The 17,773-nt window shown below is 38.3% G+C and overlaps 1 long non-coding RNA gene across 1 annotated transcript in view; it reads right to left on the bottom strand.

The window, feature by feature from the left end:
• Positions 1–17,163, bottom strand: part of LOC306662649 — a 45,233-nt gene extending 28,070 nt beyond the window's left edge. The window contains exon 1 of the long non-coding RNA XR_013764171.1: positions 16,922–17,163. This is a non-coding gene — a long non-coding RNA (uncharacterized lncRNA). The remainder of the gene's footprint in view (positions 1–16,921) is intronic.
• Positions 17,164–17,773: the final 610 nt, after the last annotated feature.

Here is a 17,773-nt window from a genome sequence, read left to right as displayed (position 1 = left end):
TTTTGGAACTTACTCAAGATGAGACTATGCACTGTCCCACACATGCTGACAAAGCCACATTACCTCAGCATAGCCATGCTGTCCCCACCCCAGAGATGCATCTACGCCCAGTAGATGCAGACAGAAAACAAGCACACCAAGCCATTCATCAGTAGACTCCCAATATGGTATACTCTCAGGTTCCCAGCAATATACTAAGTTCCTGGCATGAGAAAATCTTGTGAACCTCTGCTATTTTCCTGATGTTTAGCTGAAACCTACAGGTGACAGACGGAAAACTAAATAAGTAGAAATCAGCAATAAGCAATGGAAAAGCTATGGGAAAAGCTGTATCATATCTTCTAATAGCGTCTGGATTGGAACAGTATGCTATTTTCTTAACTCCATCTTTTAAAAAATACATTTTTGCATATGTTCAGTGTAATAGATGCCTGAGACATGATTTCCTACTGTAACTATTTCTATTGTATTATGAGTCAAAGATGAATAATTATTTAACCTTGGAAACTGCATTACTTTTTAATTTTCTACTTCAAATCCAAAGACCTGAAAGGAGAAAGACCTGCATTTCTGTCTCTATTCCAACTCTAACCTGCTTATGCAAATCTCTTAGACTTCTTTGGCCTCAATCAGATGAATATATGTACTGATTTTGTAAGATTACATATGTTAAGATCTTTTAAAATTTCTGAAGTTATATACAAATACCTGGCTTTAAAGAAGGACCACAGGAAAGCTGAAAACTCTAAGAGGACCAGGAAAAAGGCCCTATAGTCAACTGATGCTCAAAAAAGAGACTGCATTCATCTTTTCTAGGCCTCAAGACCCTTGGAAGATGGAGAAAAAAAATTTAATGCAGTAAGAAAAGCAGAGAGATCAGTGAATTTGTTGGCAGGGAGAAGAAAGGGAGGTAATGCTGAAATAATTCTTTCCTAAACACACTCAAATGTTCCCATATTCTTCCTAAAGTAATGAGAAACTATTTCAAAATTGAAAACAAAACCTACAAGTATATACCCCACACAGATGTTATTTCCACCCAAAGTGCAGGAGCCAACCTAGAATCAGGCCAAGGCATATACAACTTTAACCTTGTCATCATGGTCTCCTCAAAGGACAATTTTGTTAGAGGAGGGGACATTCAGAGATATGCACTTGCAGAATTATTCCTCCCCAGTCATTTGTTTGGCAGGAAAACCTGATCTGCTTTATGTAATTAGCTGATTGAAAGTAGTATTTTACTGAACACTAGCTATACAAAATGATCTCAAGCTGATTGAAGGACACATTCAAAACCTACGGTTGATATCATTTGGAATGATATGTCTCCGCTCAAGGAAAGGATAAACGTTCCTATTTATACAATTTCAATACCATAAACAATGTATGTATTCTTTCCAGAGGCAGGTTTCATTAGTTCATTTTGAGAAAAGACATGACACTTTAAATCACATGCCCCTATGAAAAATAAGCAAATTATCTACAATGTTCATTTATAGTGAGAATGAAAAACACATTATTATATGTGATTCATTTATGATGCACAGAAGACACTGCCTCATATAACCACAATTCACCATTATCGCTGACTCTGCAGAAACCTATTTCAAAGATGAGACACATCAACCCAAGACACAAAGGGGAAAGAAGTCCTCTTTTATTCATTCGTCCCCCACCAACTGTTGTGACTAATTTTAAAGTGTGCTTAGCTCCCCCAATGTTACAGAACTTTCATACCTTTACAATGGTGGAAAATGCCCAGAAGTAATAGGTAATCCCTACATGCCTTTCTTACTGATAAATGTCAGTTCAAAAGTCTAGAAATTAGTGATTCTGGGTTAATTCTACTTTACTACTAATTTTGTGAAGTCAAATAAACCACTGAACTTTACTCCAAACCTATTTGGTTACCTATAAATTGGTGACAAACATGTGAATACATCTTCCAAACTTGTAATTGCCAGATGCTAAAGAACTTCAGAAAATCTCAAAAGAATGTATATAAATACAACAACTACAAAGTAAGTATTCGTATTAACAAACTGTGATAGTATTCTTTTGTGATCCTACTAGAGATTTTCCCTAAATTGTAGAAAGAGGAAAGGATTTATAATATCTCATATACTTTCAATGCTACCTTTTTAAAGATTGTTTTTAACTAGAATACGAAATAGATTGGGGGCACTTTTATTCACCAGGCCTTAGGGATTCTTCTATTACCTCGTAGAGGTGATATGACCCAGGCCATAGGCTATTTTAATTTGTCCCCCATTGTCATAGATGGCTATCATGGTAACTTAGTTCAATCAGGCCCTTGTGCAGAATAAAACACTTTGAATGGTAGTGAATGAATCTGGTTTAAAAGTCAGATTAACTTAAAAAAAAAAAAAAAAAAGACAGATGCCAGGAATAGGGAATAGCATGTAAATGAACCTCCTTATACATAAAGCTAATCAATTAGCACTAAATTGTCGCAACTTTACCATCTGACTTGATTATATTGAAGCTTCCAAAGTCTTTCTCTAACATGCAGCAGTAGACTGTGTTCCCCTAGAGATAGAAACAGTTAGTTAAATTCTTTTACCCCCTCTATTTTACAGTCTCTCAATCCAACACAGCTTTAATACTTGCATACAATACCAGAGTTTACGCTACCTGGCTACACATGAGAGAAATTTTTTTTTTAAAACTGCACAAGTAGGATTCTAACCATAAAACCATTTTCCCACATGGTATTCCTATCATGCCCAAATAAAGACACAAGGATGTTCAGAGGCTGAAATGTAAATAGGATTATTTATTTGCTGAGCATGACAGGAGGGAAAATAAAATGTAGTACCATACTCCTCACAATTAGAACTCGGCCAATTTATTGTCCACTGCCTGGAGATGCTGAATTTCAATCTATTCTTTCACTATAACCCAAGCAAAAATAAATAAATAAAGGTCTGAACATCAGGTATACGACACAAATTCTATTACACTGAAAGCAGGGAAGACATAATGAAATCTTTTCCTGTCTACAAGGTCATCCTTCTAATTCATGGAATTCATTTAATCCTTAGGTCCAATTCAGTGTGTGCTACTCTTCAAATAAATCCATACAGGTCCCTAACAAGAGCTCCAAGAGGGGGTACAGAATGCAAATGAGAAAGCCAAGCACAAAGTGGCCACTCCTCAATTGCTCCTTTTGGGTAAGCAATACAAAAGAAGCATTTTTCTAATTTAAATATCTTTTAGAGGGCAATAAACTTCTGCATCAAAAAATTAAACTAAATCTAAGCAAAAAAATGAAACTAATCGCATGTGCTAGAGGTTAATGTTCCAAGAGCTTGAATATGTAATTTACCACCCACTTCTTTTTCATTAAGAGCACCAACTCATCATTAAAAACTTCTCTTCACTGCACCTTCCTTTGGTAACAGGATTCACATGACTGGAAGAGTTACAATTATTCATCATTCAACCTTCAAGCAAATGCTCAGCAAAAGGGCCAAGGTCTGACTTCTTCAATGTATTACATCTGAGAGATTAAATGAAAAGCCACAAACATTTAAAAGTCCAGCTGCTTGGATTTATCTGATAAAACAGAATGGTTGAACATTAATTGGTAGTCAGTGAAATAAAACCACTCATTCACCAAAAATTATCATAGTTATGATCTTAAAGTTTGCTGAAGTGATAGATGATTCACATTTTTTAAATTATAAACAAAACAATTATTAATTAACAAAACCATAGATATGTTATGAAGTATCAGACTACATTTCTGTCTCATAAAACACTGGTTTTATTAACAGAAAGACCCTGTGATTGATATATATATATATATCTCGGTAAACAAGGATTGTATATTTAGAATATCACAGTTTTGCTCACGAAATACAATATACTTAATAAATACACACATTTTTACCAATTAAAGCACTCAATCTCAGTCTTGTTCTTTTCTGATTTGTTAATTAAATTCATATTTAAATGGTTACTACCTAGGTACAAGAGAGATTTTCAAGTGAATATTCAAACAGTTTTATGGTTATCTATACCTTATTGATAATTATTTAGCTTTAAAAGGCCAGCAGAATTCATAGCAAACTTTTATGCCATTTAGATGCCTCAGACTTCAGCTCACATTGCTCTGGACCAACCAACTGAGCCAGGGCAATGAAACTCTTGCAATGTGAACCGTGTTTGTTTGTTTTGCAGATTACCTTGTAATGAGTCTATATTTGCTAAAATATGCACAAAACAATGCTACCGGTGGGGTCAGGTTTCAACCACCTCACTCATTTGGGTTAGTTAGGGTCTAACATGCTATTCATTTGCCACATTAGCAATTCATTTTAAATTTCTATCATTTCTCATTTTCTAATTATCCTTCCTCAAGAAGGAAACAAGACAACCTCAATTTTAAGAAATCTTTAGAATTCAGTTTGTGGTTTTTGGTCTTTATTATGAGGCTTAAATAATACACACTGCATCTGACTTTTAAGGTTCTGTTCGATTTCTATATTGCCAACTTCTTTTTGGGCACACAGTTACTATTCTTAATAAAATTAAGATGCACAGTAAGTGTACACAACCACTGTATACTTGCTGTAATAGGTAGGTTCTTTATCAACAATGGCCCATAAAATTCTCCCATCAATTCCGAGACAGCTGATACTATCACCCCCACTTTGTGGATGAAAAAGTTGAAACATAAAGAAATTAATTTGACCCCATTCATACCATCTATAGGATGTGTTACACTGTGAAGACTCCGCTCTTAGGCAACACATGGTAATGCTTCTGAAATGCACAATTTTATATCAAAATGTTATGGTACTGATCTTGCTCTCTGGCATCCCTGTTTAACATTCTTCAATGATCAACTGCTACTTCCAGAAAAAAATATAAACTCCTTTGTCTGGAATTTAGGTACTTCATGAGCTATCTACCCTTCTGGCTGCATTATGCTGCACCTGTCCCTTGTACACATTTTTGCTCCTGGGGACTAATCGTCCTCAAACTTTTCATATTTCCTTATGTCTTTCCATACTTTCAAAGTCACATCCTGAAACATCCCCCTCCATTGTGGCCATCTGGCAGGTTCCCACTCATTTCTATGACTCAGTTCAAGCATTTCTCTGGGCACTCTTCCCCAATGCCTAGCCACCATGCAGAATTATTACACCCACCTCTGTTTCCCTATGAACCTTCATACAGTTAGTATAATAGTGAAAGTTTTGTATCAAAAAAAATTAAGTAAAAAAATAAATCAGACTCACCAGTTGTAAGCTTAAAAACAACTATGTAATCTTCCATCCTTGTCTTTTCATCACTGAATAGAATAGCTGTGCTTCAGAAAAAGCTTAGGAATGAGAGTATGAGTGGTGTGGAGTCCAGCAACAAACATTCCCTGACACAGTCTCTAAGGTTCTAGAACCTGGTGATTGGCAAGACTGACCAACTATGAAGATGTGATAAAGAATGTCTGATTTCTTGAGTTTCTTTTTTAAACCAGCTCAACATGGAAATCTCATACAGAAACCATACCTGTTAGCAAAGATGCAAAGTAGAAGGAGCTTGACATCTGTAGGACACTACCAACAGCTCAAGATGGCTTGAATGTACAGTGAGGATGTCAAGAGGCAAGGGGAAGAAGAGCCCAGACCTAGAGGCCCACAGCCCAGGAAACATGTTGAATATTTTACCACCCCTCTTCCTAGTTATAATATCCTTCCTTCCTCCTCTTCATGTCCAAAGACTCCTCTTCACGTTCAAATGCAACTTCCTCCATTTTTCCATCCAAAAGATGACTCCATCTGCTCCTTTAATCAGATACTCACACTTGTCACCTTTGCACAGCCTTACTTCACCTGCCAGACAAATTCATTAAGGACAAGGTCTGCATCCTCCACCCCAGCCCTGCCCCAACTCTCTCCCAGCACTAAGAGCATCACTTAATACACTGTGGTATGAAAAGGGCACACTCTAGGTCTTAAAACTATTTTAAATACATACTTCAATTAAAACTTGGTATGGTTAATAAATATTAACATAAATTCATAATTATGTATCATAAAAATTCCTGGATAGGTCTCAGGTGAGAAAATAGTCTCTCCAAAATTCCCACTAAGCTAGATTTTCTGTTGGGCTCACAATCTAGATAATATCATTTAAAACTTTGCATAAATAGCCCTGTTGTTATTGATTACATAGACAGGAGGTCTCTATGGTTGCTTGTCTAGAGCAAGTTGTCACTTTGTATTTGAATCACAGTCACTCCTGTCAATAGCTAAGAAAAAATTTCAGAGTCACCACACTGCAAATGTTGGTGAAGAAGCGCGGTGCCAAGGGTAGGGAACGCGTGGGTATCAGGGCAAAGAGAAGACAGATGTCTTTAGTGAGAGGGAAAAAAGGACTCACACATTTGATTGTAAACTACAGCTCGAAACCTACCAATTTTCTAGCAAATGAAAGGAAAACAATAACCATATACATACACACATGCCAGGAAAGTAACACTCATTCTTCCAGCATTTTGCTGTCAAAAGAATCAATAGGACAATTGATGTTCCTGGAGATTCAGCCACAGAAAAGGAGAGTGCAAGGTGCAAGTTGCTGTTATTTTAATATGAAACAGAAGTAGTATCATCATTCTAAACTATTTCATTGAAAATATACCCTTTGAGTATCAATCAGACAACTCTGGACCACTACATAACAGGATATATTACACAACGACACACCATCATGAGAAAAACAAATACTGGCTGCTCTATATGTTAAAATGTTATTGTACTATGGGGGTGTCTTCTCAGAAAATTTCTGTGTGTAGACTTTGTCCTGGATTCTGCCACAAAAAGGACCATAGTGTGGATGATACTTCTTCCTTCCTTAAGATCTTAGTGTAATTAAGTGGTGAGCAATGAGGTACATGGGTGAGCCCCAGGGTATCTGGTCTTTCTAGAATAAGGCATTCATTGCAGTAGCCACCTCTCTAGGAGCCACACACACTAGGGGACCTGGAGGACAGGTTTTCTGACAGTCAGAAGCAGTACTGCTACCACTTTCACACAATTACCCTGCAGTATTTCCTTCCTGCCAATCCCAACTATCTAAGAAGGAGAGAGGGACAGTAAGAAAACTAATAAACACAATTAACAAGGACCCATATACATTTGTGCAGTTAGAGTTCCTTCAGATACAATTTCTTAATTTTGTTCCGAGTGAGCCAAGACCCATAGCAAGCTAAATTGGCCTGAACCACCATGGACCAGTGCAAGATCTATAGTAGCAGCCAAACTGAATAAAAAGAAATCACAAAAGCCTGAGACTGAGATGGTAGAACTCAGAGGCTTTGTTCTACAGAACTCCTCCTATCATAATTAAGAATCCAACCACGGTAAGGTCATTCAGTTAAAATAGTAAGATTTCTAATTCTTTCTACAGGTCTATAATCTCCATGTGCAATTCATAAGCCTAAAGCTCTGAAAAATCCAATGACTTTTCAATGGCCCGTCCTGAAATAAAATATGGTTACAGGTTTTCTTCCATAGTATTCATTTTCTATTGCTGCTGAAATAAATTATCACAAAGTTGGTGGCTCAAAACAAAGGTGATTTTTATAGTCCTAGAGGTCAGAAGTCTGAGAGGGTCTCATCAGGCCAAAGTCCAGGTGTCAGCACACTACTTTTCCTTCTGGAGACTGCAGGTGAGAACCTGTTTCCCTGCCTTCCTCTAGCTTTTAGAGGCCACCTACATTTCTTTACCCACGGCTCATTTCTTTTGATTTTTTTTTTTTTAAGGAAGCATCTCTGTCCCTATTTCCATCATCTCATCTATGCCTCTAACCATAACTGGAAAAGATTCTTTGCTTTGAAGGACTCAAGAAACTATATTAACCTGAATTATCTGACTGAGATCAGTGTCTCCGTCTCAAAAGCCTTAAACCTTAATCACATTTGCAAAGTCCTTTTTGCCATGAAAGACAATATATTCACAGATTCTAGAGACTTCAACGTGGACATTGGGAGTATCTTTCTGTCTACTGTATCCATTTGTTGATATTTTTCATGTATTTTCTCACCATACAATTCTCTTATCAAGCAAGCATTAATATCAGTTTACTTAAAAGTTCATGAGGTACTTTTCTACTCGGGCAAGAAAAAGAATTTCAAAGTACAATATAGACATATGCCCCATGGGAAATACCCTGAACAGATATTAGCTGACAAAAAAAGAAAAAGAAAGAAAGGAAAAAGCTATAGATAATAGCATCATTTCTAATGCAACTTCCTGTGACATTGAGAGTTAATCTGTTGCAGGCAGAAAAGCCTTTGTGGTTATTGAGGTCATATATAAGAGACCTTCAAAAGAGCATCAGCATAATATGGAACTCAGAAAAACTCTCAATTATGGTAACATAATCCAACCCCGTCTTGAGTTGAACACCGCGTGACCATAATAAATTTTAAGTCTAACTATAAATAAGCAACAATCCAAAAAAATTAAAATTTGTTAAATTATAAATTAAATACATTCCAATTTCCTCAAGGGCAAGGACTTGTTTAATTTATTTCCATACTCATCATCCTTATCATAGTAAAAAAGGCGTGTGTGTGTGTGTGTGTGTGTGTGTGTGTGGTTTATTTCAACATGTTCATTTCATGGGAGAATTTAATGCAATACCTGATTTGCCAAGCACACAAGATAGGACACATTATCTAGTGACAAAAGTCTGCAGATCAAAAGACATCTAAGAACAGCACACCAACTCTGCCATCTATCCTTTCTACCAGCAACCAGCAGTGGTTTAATTTCTATATATTTCACAAGGAATAAAACAATTGGATCTGTGTTTATCAATTCTAAAGGTAGTTCTTATTGTATACTGTGCTTGAACATAAAAATATCAGGAAGAACTAGTGACTTCATTAACACTACCCTGAGGCTTGTGATGCAACTAATTTGTGATGTCCTGAAAACTAATTTTTGAAGGGCTGCTTATTGGTTTTTCTAAGCCCTCCCAGGTGATGCTTGTTCAAAGAATAAATGTATATGTCAAAGACAACCAAAAGAAAAAAGAAAAAAATCAATTTCAGTTCTCAGCAGGATATTAGTATAGGTCAGGGAACACCACCACTATTTTATTTTATACCAAGATAACCTTCAATCTGAAAAAATTTTCATGGACAAGAATCCTATTAGTTACCCTAACAAATTAAATAACAAATGTACAAAAATCACTGACTTCAAACCAAAGGAAGATTGGTGGCTCATTTGTGTAAACAACCTAATATTCACATCAATCTAAAGGTTAAAAAACCTTTTTCTTCTATTCTTCAACATTCTAAACACTCAGCTATATTAAAGATTTACTTTTTAAATTTTTATAGGATGATAATTTAGATAAAATTAAAGATTCAAAAACTAAAAACTGAGTTTACCTTTTGTTCTCTAACCCATACCACATTTTATCTGTGAAGCTTCGTCAAAACTTTGTTTATACACAATCCATTCTAGCTATGCTAGTATCTAACTTTTTTTAGATTTCATTACCCTTGTAATATAACAGTGAGAAAAACTAATTGATACACATAATCCAGAACCATGCTTAAGAAAGATAACTACCAGTACACGTGAAAAGCTGAAACAAAATCATGGGGAATGGCTGCAATGGATAACACATTACCAGAGCCTTGTCTGGTCATGTTTGGGGCATGTTAGTCTTACATAATTCAGTAGGTAAAAGAACAGCTTTTGCAACAGTAAGAGCCCAAGCCATAAAGACCTGCATATGCTGGGGAAGAAGTGACTTTTGGAATAACACGAGAGTCAACTCTAACACCATTCTCAGACTTTGCCCAACTATCAAGGGGAACATGTCCCAGTTTTGACTGTCCTTCAAAATTCTGAAAACAGCTGAATTTTTAACAGATATATTCCCAAAGAAGGGACAAGACTGAGTTCCAGGTCAGCAACAAATAAAAGAAATATTGTTCTTACTTCATAGGTATGTTCACAGAAGACTGTGCTTTACAAAAATGTGTCTAAGATGTTGGTTATTCACTGTGGTAAATATAATTTAAAAAGTGGTCTGTCAACTAGAACCTATGAACTGTAACTTCTTCCTATTTGTAAAGCTGGTAATCTTTACAATTACCACACTGAGAGAATTTAAAGATTTTGTATTAGATTATTTATTATTAAATTAGATTATTGCTGCCATGCAATAAATTGCCCAAAATTTTAGCAGTTTCAAACAATAATTACTTACTAACTTACACAATTTCCATGGGTCAGGATATCAGGAGTATTTGTTTCTGGTTTGGGGTCTCTTAAGAGGATTCAGTGTTACCCAGACTGTGGCCCTATGAAGACTTGGCTAGGGCTAAAGCATCTTCTCTGAGGTTGGATCCTTCATGTAACAGGTAAATTGGTGCTGGTGTTAGAAAGAAGCCTCCCTCCTGGTATATGATACTCCACGGACAGCTCAAGTGTTCTCACAACATGGCATCTGGCTTTCTCCAGTGAGAGCTCCAACAGAGCTCAGAAGTCACACGTCATTTCTCCTGCAATACTCAACATATCACATATATATAACATGGGAGGGGAACTTCCAAGGGTATTGTTATGGTTTGGATATGGGGTGTCCCCCCAAAAGCTCGTGTGACAATGCAGAAATGTTCACAACTGAAATAATTGGATTATAAGAGCCATAACCTAATCAGTGGATTGATCCATTTGGTGGATTAATTTCTATGGATTACGGGGTAGTAACTATAGGAAGGCAGAGTGTGGCTGGAGGAGTAGATCATTGGGGATGTGTCCTTGGGAATTATATTTTGTCCATAGCTTCTCTTCCTGGCTTCTATGACCTGGGCAGCCTTCTTCCACCATTCCCTTCTGCCATGATGTTCTGCTTCACCTGGGGCCCAGAGAGATGAAGTTGACTGACAATGAACTGAGACCTCTGAAACCATGAGCCCAAATAAAGTTTTCCTCCTCCAAGTTTTTCATGTCAAGTATCTTGGTGAAAGCAATGCAGTTAACTAACACAGGCCTGAATAGGAACAGATGAGGATACCTGGGGGCCATCTTGGGAGTTGGTCATAACCTTGAGAGATGCTTCCAAATGAAAAATTAATTTAAACAGTTTTATAATTGAACTATAGTCAAACCTATTGAAAAATTTTCTTATGTATGATATTGTAATAATCGGGCTACTAGAGGACATCTTATAATCTCTTTGAGGAAGACAATTAAATGTCTGTTGAATCAAACTAATTCCAGGGTTTATTCCTGACTTACCACATTTGCTCAGTTCTAACACATTTGTCATCTACCACTTTGTGTATACTGTTCTGACTTGCCATTAAACGCTTGATGTTATAACTATCATTTTATTTTCAATTTCACTGATAGTAGAATCAGTATTACTTAGAAAGAAGGTATTCCAGATCCTTAAAATCAGAGTGAATCATAATTTGCCTGGTCAGAGAATCACTAAATTGGGATGGATTATAAAAAGTTACTTTATTCATTGAAACTGATAATTCCATCAGAATCCATTACATCATAATTTTATTTCTATTCAAATCTTTACATAAATGTTTTTTAAAGAGGTAAGTCAATGCAATAATTCATTTTTCCAATGAGAATATACCATCAATAAAGAAAATTCCTTGTACAACAAAGCTCTGAATTTTGGAACTCAAACAAAAATGGATGAAATATCACATATTTAACAAAACTACATCTTCTCAATGAGACTTCAAGGGGTTTCACCAAAAATTATTCAGCAATCTACTACAGCAGAGGCTTGAAATTTTAGTATTACAACAGGATTTTAGTAGGTAATTATAGCTTGTAAGTAAATAGCACTGCATTACTAAAGCTAAAAATTGTTGTGGTTTTGTCTTTTTTTTAACTAATGTTTTACTCTTTAGCTACTCCAGATTTACAACTTACAATTTTTAAATGAAAATCCATGGATAACCTTGATACTGTATATTTTAAAAAGGTGATAATGAACTTTTATGGAAACAAAGAATAGCATTTCCACCCTCAAAAAATAATAAAGTTTATTCTTATTCCAAGCTGCTGGCCATTATTTCAGCTTCAGACTATAGGTAAAGCTAAGGCAGAGGGAAGAAAGGAGAGGAGAGGCCCAGTTCCTCCTGAAGAAGGAAAACCAGATCTAAACAGAAACGGAAGTGGCTTTCCCAAACATTTCAACAACAGCAGTACCAACAGCAGTTATGTTAATATATTCTCTCATTTAATCATTACCAAAATCCTTCTGAACAACAATTTCACAGATGGGGACACAGACTCAGATTAAGAAATGCACCCAATATCACCTCCATCATAAGTAGCAGGGTGGGAAATCAATTTCAGGAAGTTAGTTCCAGAAGCTATGTTTGCAGTTGCTGAGCAATACTGCCTAAGGATGAACAGATGCCATCAGGCAACCACAGGTCTAATTCCATGTTCATCAGGAAGCATAATAGGGTATGCAATAAAAAATGCTTCTTTTCATTGGAAAAAAAATTCCCAAAGGGTATGACTTTGTGGTCATACTTGTAGTCACAAGATTAGCTTAGCATATAAAAGGCACCACTTGTTTCCCAAAGATATGCCTACAAACCTTCAAAAAGCCATCAAGGAAGGATAGGGGCATAGATGATCTTTACCACTAGAAAAGTGTCAAAGCTGAATATAAGGCTCATGGCTCAACACATAGATGGACCACATATAAACACACACAAAGCAAGATAAAATATGATACTTAAGTTTCAAGTATGTGCATATACCTGAACTTGTCAAAACAATGACTTTCCTTTCCAATCTCAAGAAAACTTTGGCTGTGTCACCAGTCAAGCTTCCTGACCTTGAAATCTCTAGGTCCCCATGATCTCAAATAGTTCAAATGAGCCAACTCTTGTGAAAATGATTAGCTGGAGGTATCATCTTACTAACCTTGCATAATCCAGGGAAATGAACCAGCAGCTCATACATCTTTACTGGGATCAGGTTTATTTCCTTTGAACACTGTAAAATCATCCAAAACTTTAATAGTAAAAATGTACAATTTTAGAGACCTGGAGATTTCTTTTACAAGACCACTCAGTTATGTAACTAACTTAAATGATGCATTAAATCAGAATCGGTGTTACCACAATGCTTGTCCCAAGACTTCAACCGGGACAGAGAAGGATGACCTATGGAGAGATCAGGACCAGAGACTTATATGAAATATTGTTGACAATCAAAATTGGGAGGAAAAATGAAGTCTGAGCAGAAAAATTGCTCTAGGATCTTTTCTTACCCTGAGGTCCACTTAACCTAAAACAGCTTCTTTTCCTGTACAAAGTGGGGGAGGAATGAGGAGCTCTTTAATGGTTAAAAATAAGTTAAGCAAATTTATTCCCCACTCACATTTTGTAAGTAAAAGGGTGATACCTGCTGAGAGTATTCAGCACTGCACATTGTGTTATGTGATTAGTCATTGAGCTCTATCCATGGAACAGAGTGATGTATTCACCTTCTCCTGAACAGAAGGAAAAATACACACCATTACCCATCCATCGATGCTCCAAGGAAATCTCCATTCTCTATTCAGAAGTCTCTTGACTCAGAGACAGTGTGTCTTAATATCTCCTACTGCCACATACGTACACTCACATGTAAAGGATTGTCATGCATATTTGAGGACTTAAAAGTCAGGAAAATGACTATATCATTTTTCTTCTAAAAAAATGACATCAGGAAACAAAAAGGACTCTCAAAGAATAACTGTGTAGCAGTTAAAGGAACATAACCTCAGCCTTTTGGCTCCCACTTCTATCTCCAACTTCCTGACTCCCACCATTTGTGAAGTTGAGACCATCTCTCAGTTCAGTTGGATGATGCTCTCAACCTAATTATCCCAGCTACAAAGTCAGACACTCACACGCACTTCTCTAAGTTCTTTACCATAAAAAACATTAAACTTACGTTTTCTGAGTATTGTACAACACCTCTCAAGTAAATGAACAATTAAGAGGCACTGCAAAACAGGACCCGGGAATCGTTCTTACTAAAAGACAAAAGGTTAACATCCATCTACAGAAGAAGCCGGCACACTAATACTTTTCCTATCAGTCCCTTAATGACCACAAAGTGTAGGTCTGTGTCCATACTTCAGCTTCCACCTAAGACAACCATTTCCTGTTGCCATGGGTTCCAAAGATGAGTCACTTGAAGCCCTCCAGACAACTTGAGAGAAATCTTATAGCAATTTCACAAATGACAAAATATATTCCTGTAATTAGCAGTGTTCGGCAATTCAGTCTATTAAAATATCAGATCAAAACCATTTGCTAATCCCTCTGCTTGATAATAAGGACTTGAGGTAAACTTGAGAGAATTACTTTCTTTCCTAATATAAAACAGATAGCTCATCATTGCTACCCATTCATTAAGTGATCCATCTATAGACAATCACTGAGGGTTAGGGGGGACAGTTTCAGAATCAATGTACTATAAATAAAGGTAATTTATGGCTTGTCACTAACATGACTTTTATCCTCAAATCACATGACATTTAGAACAGTCTTTATGTTAAATCCTTCAAGTACACACATATCAAGAGGAGCAGTCACACCAAAATATGAAGTGACCAGAAGGGCATGACATCTGAAACCAAGAGCAAGAAAAATGAACATTTTATTGCACCTACAATTAATAGTGCATTCAAGTTCTACACAGTCCACTCGGAGCATCTTATTAATACATCAGAAGACATTACCCACCTAGGAAACATCAAAATTGCAAAGTGGTAAAAGCAACAATATAGGACCATTACTATTATCACTGTTTTGAGGAAAAAACCACAGCAAGAAAAGCTTACATTTTAGATTTCCCTGGTGCAGAAATTAAGTCTTTGTAAATATTAATCTGAACTGGATAAATATGACCTCAGGCATAAAGAGTGTTGGGTGTACATGAATGAAATATGTTTAAAGTATACAGTTTTTTAATTGACAAAAAAAAAAAAAGACAACAGTGTGGAGTGATATAACTATTTCTCTCTTGGTTTAGGTGTATTTCCCATTTTATCAGCAGTTTCTCTTCTTCCTGATCTGTTCTTGGGCTTCAGGAGCCTTTATCTTATATTAATAGTTGAATTTAATGACAAATGTGCAGACAAAGGAGACAAATGGAGCTCTCTAAAACAGACCTTTTCTGTTATAAACAACATACATGACTAAAAGAGTGGAGAAAAATCCTTGGTTAGTGTCATGTTCACATGGGAAATATTTTGGCCCTAGGAAAACTTGAGAGCTTAACAACTAGGTTTTCTGGAGAAATTTTAGAAATTCACATAAATCCTCTTCTGGTCAAATTCAAGTCATCCTCTGTTTTTCCACTTTCTTGTGATACAGACATCTTATGTTTCAAAGAATAAACCATGGTGAGGAAATGTCTTCAACATAAACAATGCAGAATAGATTTTAAATTCAAGTGGATCATTTTTAAGTAGCAAAGTGCTAACTTACACCTACTTAGTATAGTTGTACATAAGCTCAGAACCAAAAAATAAAAACAAATCTGGCTTTACCGTATTTTAGGTACTAAAGTCTAAATCTAGTAATTTCACACAGGAGTTGCTAAGCCTTTTGTATTCTTTGGCAGCATCTGTCTGGCCCCGCTGGTTCTTTTCACACTTTGTAGCAGAGGTTACCACTTCAGCTAGCTTGGACTTCAAGGAAGCAAGTATCTGAACCTTAATTATGACCCACTCATTTCAGTGACTGGCTAGTGCAAACTGAATGAAGTTCAAAGCAAAGATAATTAAGAAAATAGAAGTTGCATGTTCCTCATAAACTGGAGAGGGAAAAAAAAAAAAAAACTGTCTCCCAAGTTCTCTTAAATTAAATGTCAAAGAGGGGGAAGAGTATAGCAATAATTAAAGAGGCAAGTTCCTCTAGAATAAGACTTGATTTTTTTCAAAGATACATTTATTTATACCCATGGTTTATTTGAATTTAAAACATATGCAGCCCTTACAATACATGTCATACTTGGAACTGCAGAACTCTGATTCTGACATACAGACGCCCAGCTTAGAATGCATTTCTGCAGAATCCGGGGAGATCAATAGGCTCAGGAAACAAATATGTTGATGGATGAGGAAGGGTCTGAAAACGACCAGGTTGAGGTGGCCACGCTGCAGGTTTCACAGCTATTCCCATGTTGGCAGAACGAAAAGGGTTATAAAGATCCCTTCCTTTTTTTTAAGGGAAGAAGAAAGGAAATAAGAGGAGGGGGGTAAAAAGAAGAAAGGGAGAGAGAATGGAGGGATGGTGAGGAAAGGAAGAAAGAAAGGAGGATGGGGAAAGAGAAACCCGAAGAGGGGCGGGGGAGTAGGAAGGAAAGCTATGATGTATGGACGCTTGCCAGCCACCCAGCTAAGCGCTCCATCACCCCCAAGCCTGCATCCCTCCCTTCCCAGTATGGAGATGTGGGGCTCCCTGGAGCTGACAGCCCTCCCCGTGACCCCAGCGCGGGCAACGCCGTGATGTCCAAAGTAGCCCACTGCAGCCAGCCCATCCGAGCCCGCCACTCCCTGGACCGCGCTCGCCTCCCCGCCCCCGACTTCTCCCGGCGCCCCCATCGCTAGTCTCGGAAAAAACCGAGAAGAGCGCAGCCAAGGGGAGGGGGGATCAAAAGGGGGAGGGAGCGGGGGAGGCAACAAAAAAATTTTTTTTAATCATCCGATAATGGATCCTGGGGAAGCACCAGGGGAGGGGACCGGTGGCAAGCACCTGGGAAGGAACACGCTGTTGCAAATACCCCGGGCTCCGTTGGGCTGGGCGATTTTCCACAAAAGGAACTTTGGAAGGAGCGCAGCGGTTTGCAATGGAAGAGAAATAGATGGCAGCGTTACCTGGCCGAGGTCATGCCGGCGGGCCGCCGAAATCCTCAGGTTTGCGATATTGAGCCACTTGGTCAGGTTACTATGGAAATCGTCTTAAGGAGAAGCTGGGGGAAAACCAACACAGGCACATCCTTGTCACCGCGAGGGAAACTGCTCCGGCCGCCGAGAGCGGGCGCGGGACCCGGCGCGGCGCCTCTGCCGGCCCGGCTCGCTCTTTCTTCCCTCCTCCGCCGGGCCGCGCCTCCCCGCCCCGCGCCGCCGCCGCCGAGCCGCCCGCGGGCCGAGCCGAGCTCTCCGCGGCGCGCAGCCGGGAGCGAAAGCGCGAGCTCGCTCGCAGCCAGTCGGCCTGGGCGGCGAGTGGCGCTGTTTCCCAGCCGCGCAGCTGGAATTTAAAGAGACAGACGCGTCGCGGGGTCTGGGCCCTTGCCTGGGAGGGGAGTCGCAGGACGCCCACTGTCGCCGCCGGAGCGGAATGGACCGAGCGGGCCCTGCGAGAAAAGTTTCCTGCGGGGACCGCGGCAGGAGCGGGAGAGGACCAGCCTTAGCCGCCTCTCCTGAATGCCGAACATAGGCTGCAAGGAGAGTGTAAGGGGGATTTTTTTCCCCTCCCTTGGAGACTAAAAGGGAAATGATTTGTATGCTCAACAAGTCATGCACCTATTTTCAGTCGCTCTCGTTTCCGTCCTTGTGCACCGACTTTTTTCATTGAAAGCACATAAGCAAAAGGGGGGTTCACTTTTCGTTTTATATCAGACTCTAAGCAGAGATGCGTGGGTTTGTGAGGAAGGTGGCGGCGGAAAGATACAGCTGTCAAATATCTTGGGAAAAAAATTTCCCTCTTCCTCTCTGAGCCAAAGAAGC

This window comes from Sciurus vulgaris (assembly GCF_902686455.1).
Source record: "Sciurus vulgaris genome assembly, chromosome: 5".
NCBI classification, from domain to species: Eukaryota; Metazoa; Chordata; class Mammalia; order Rodentia; family Sciuridae; genus Sciurus; species Sciurus vulgaris.
The sequence above is the reverse complement of the archived record's forward strand: the minus strand, read 5'-3'. Positions and strand labels throughout refer to the sequence as shown.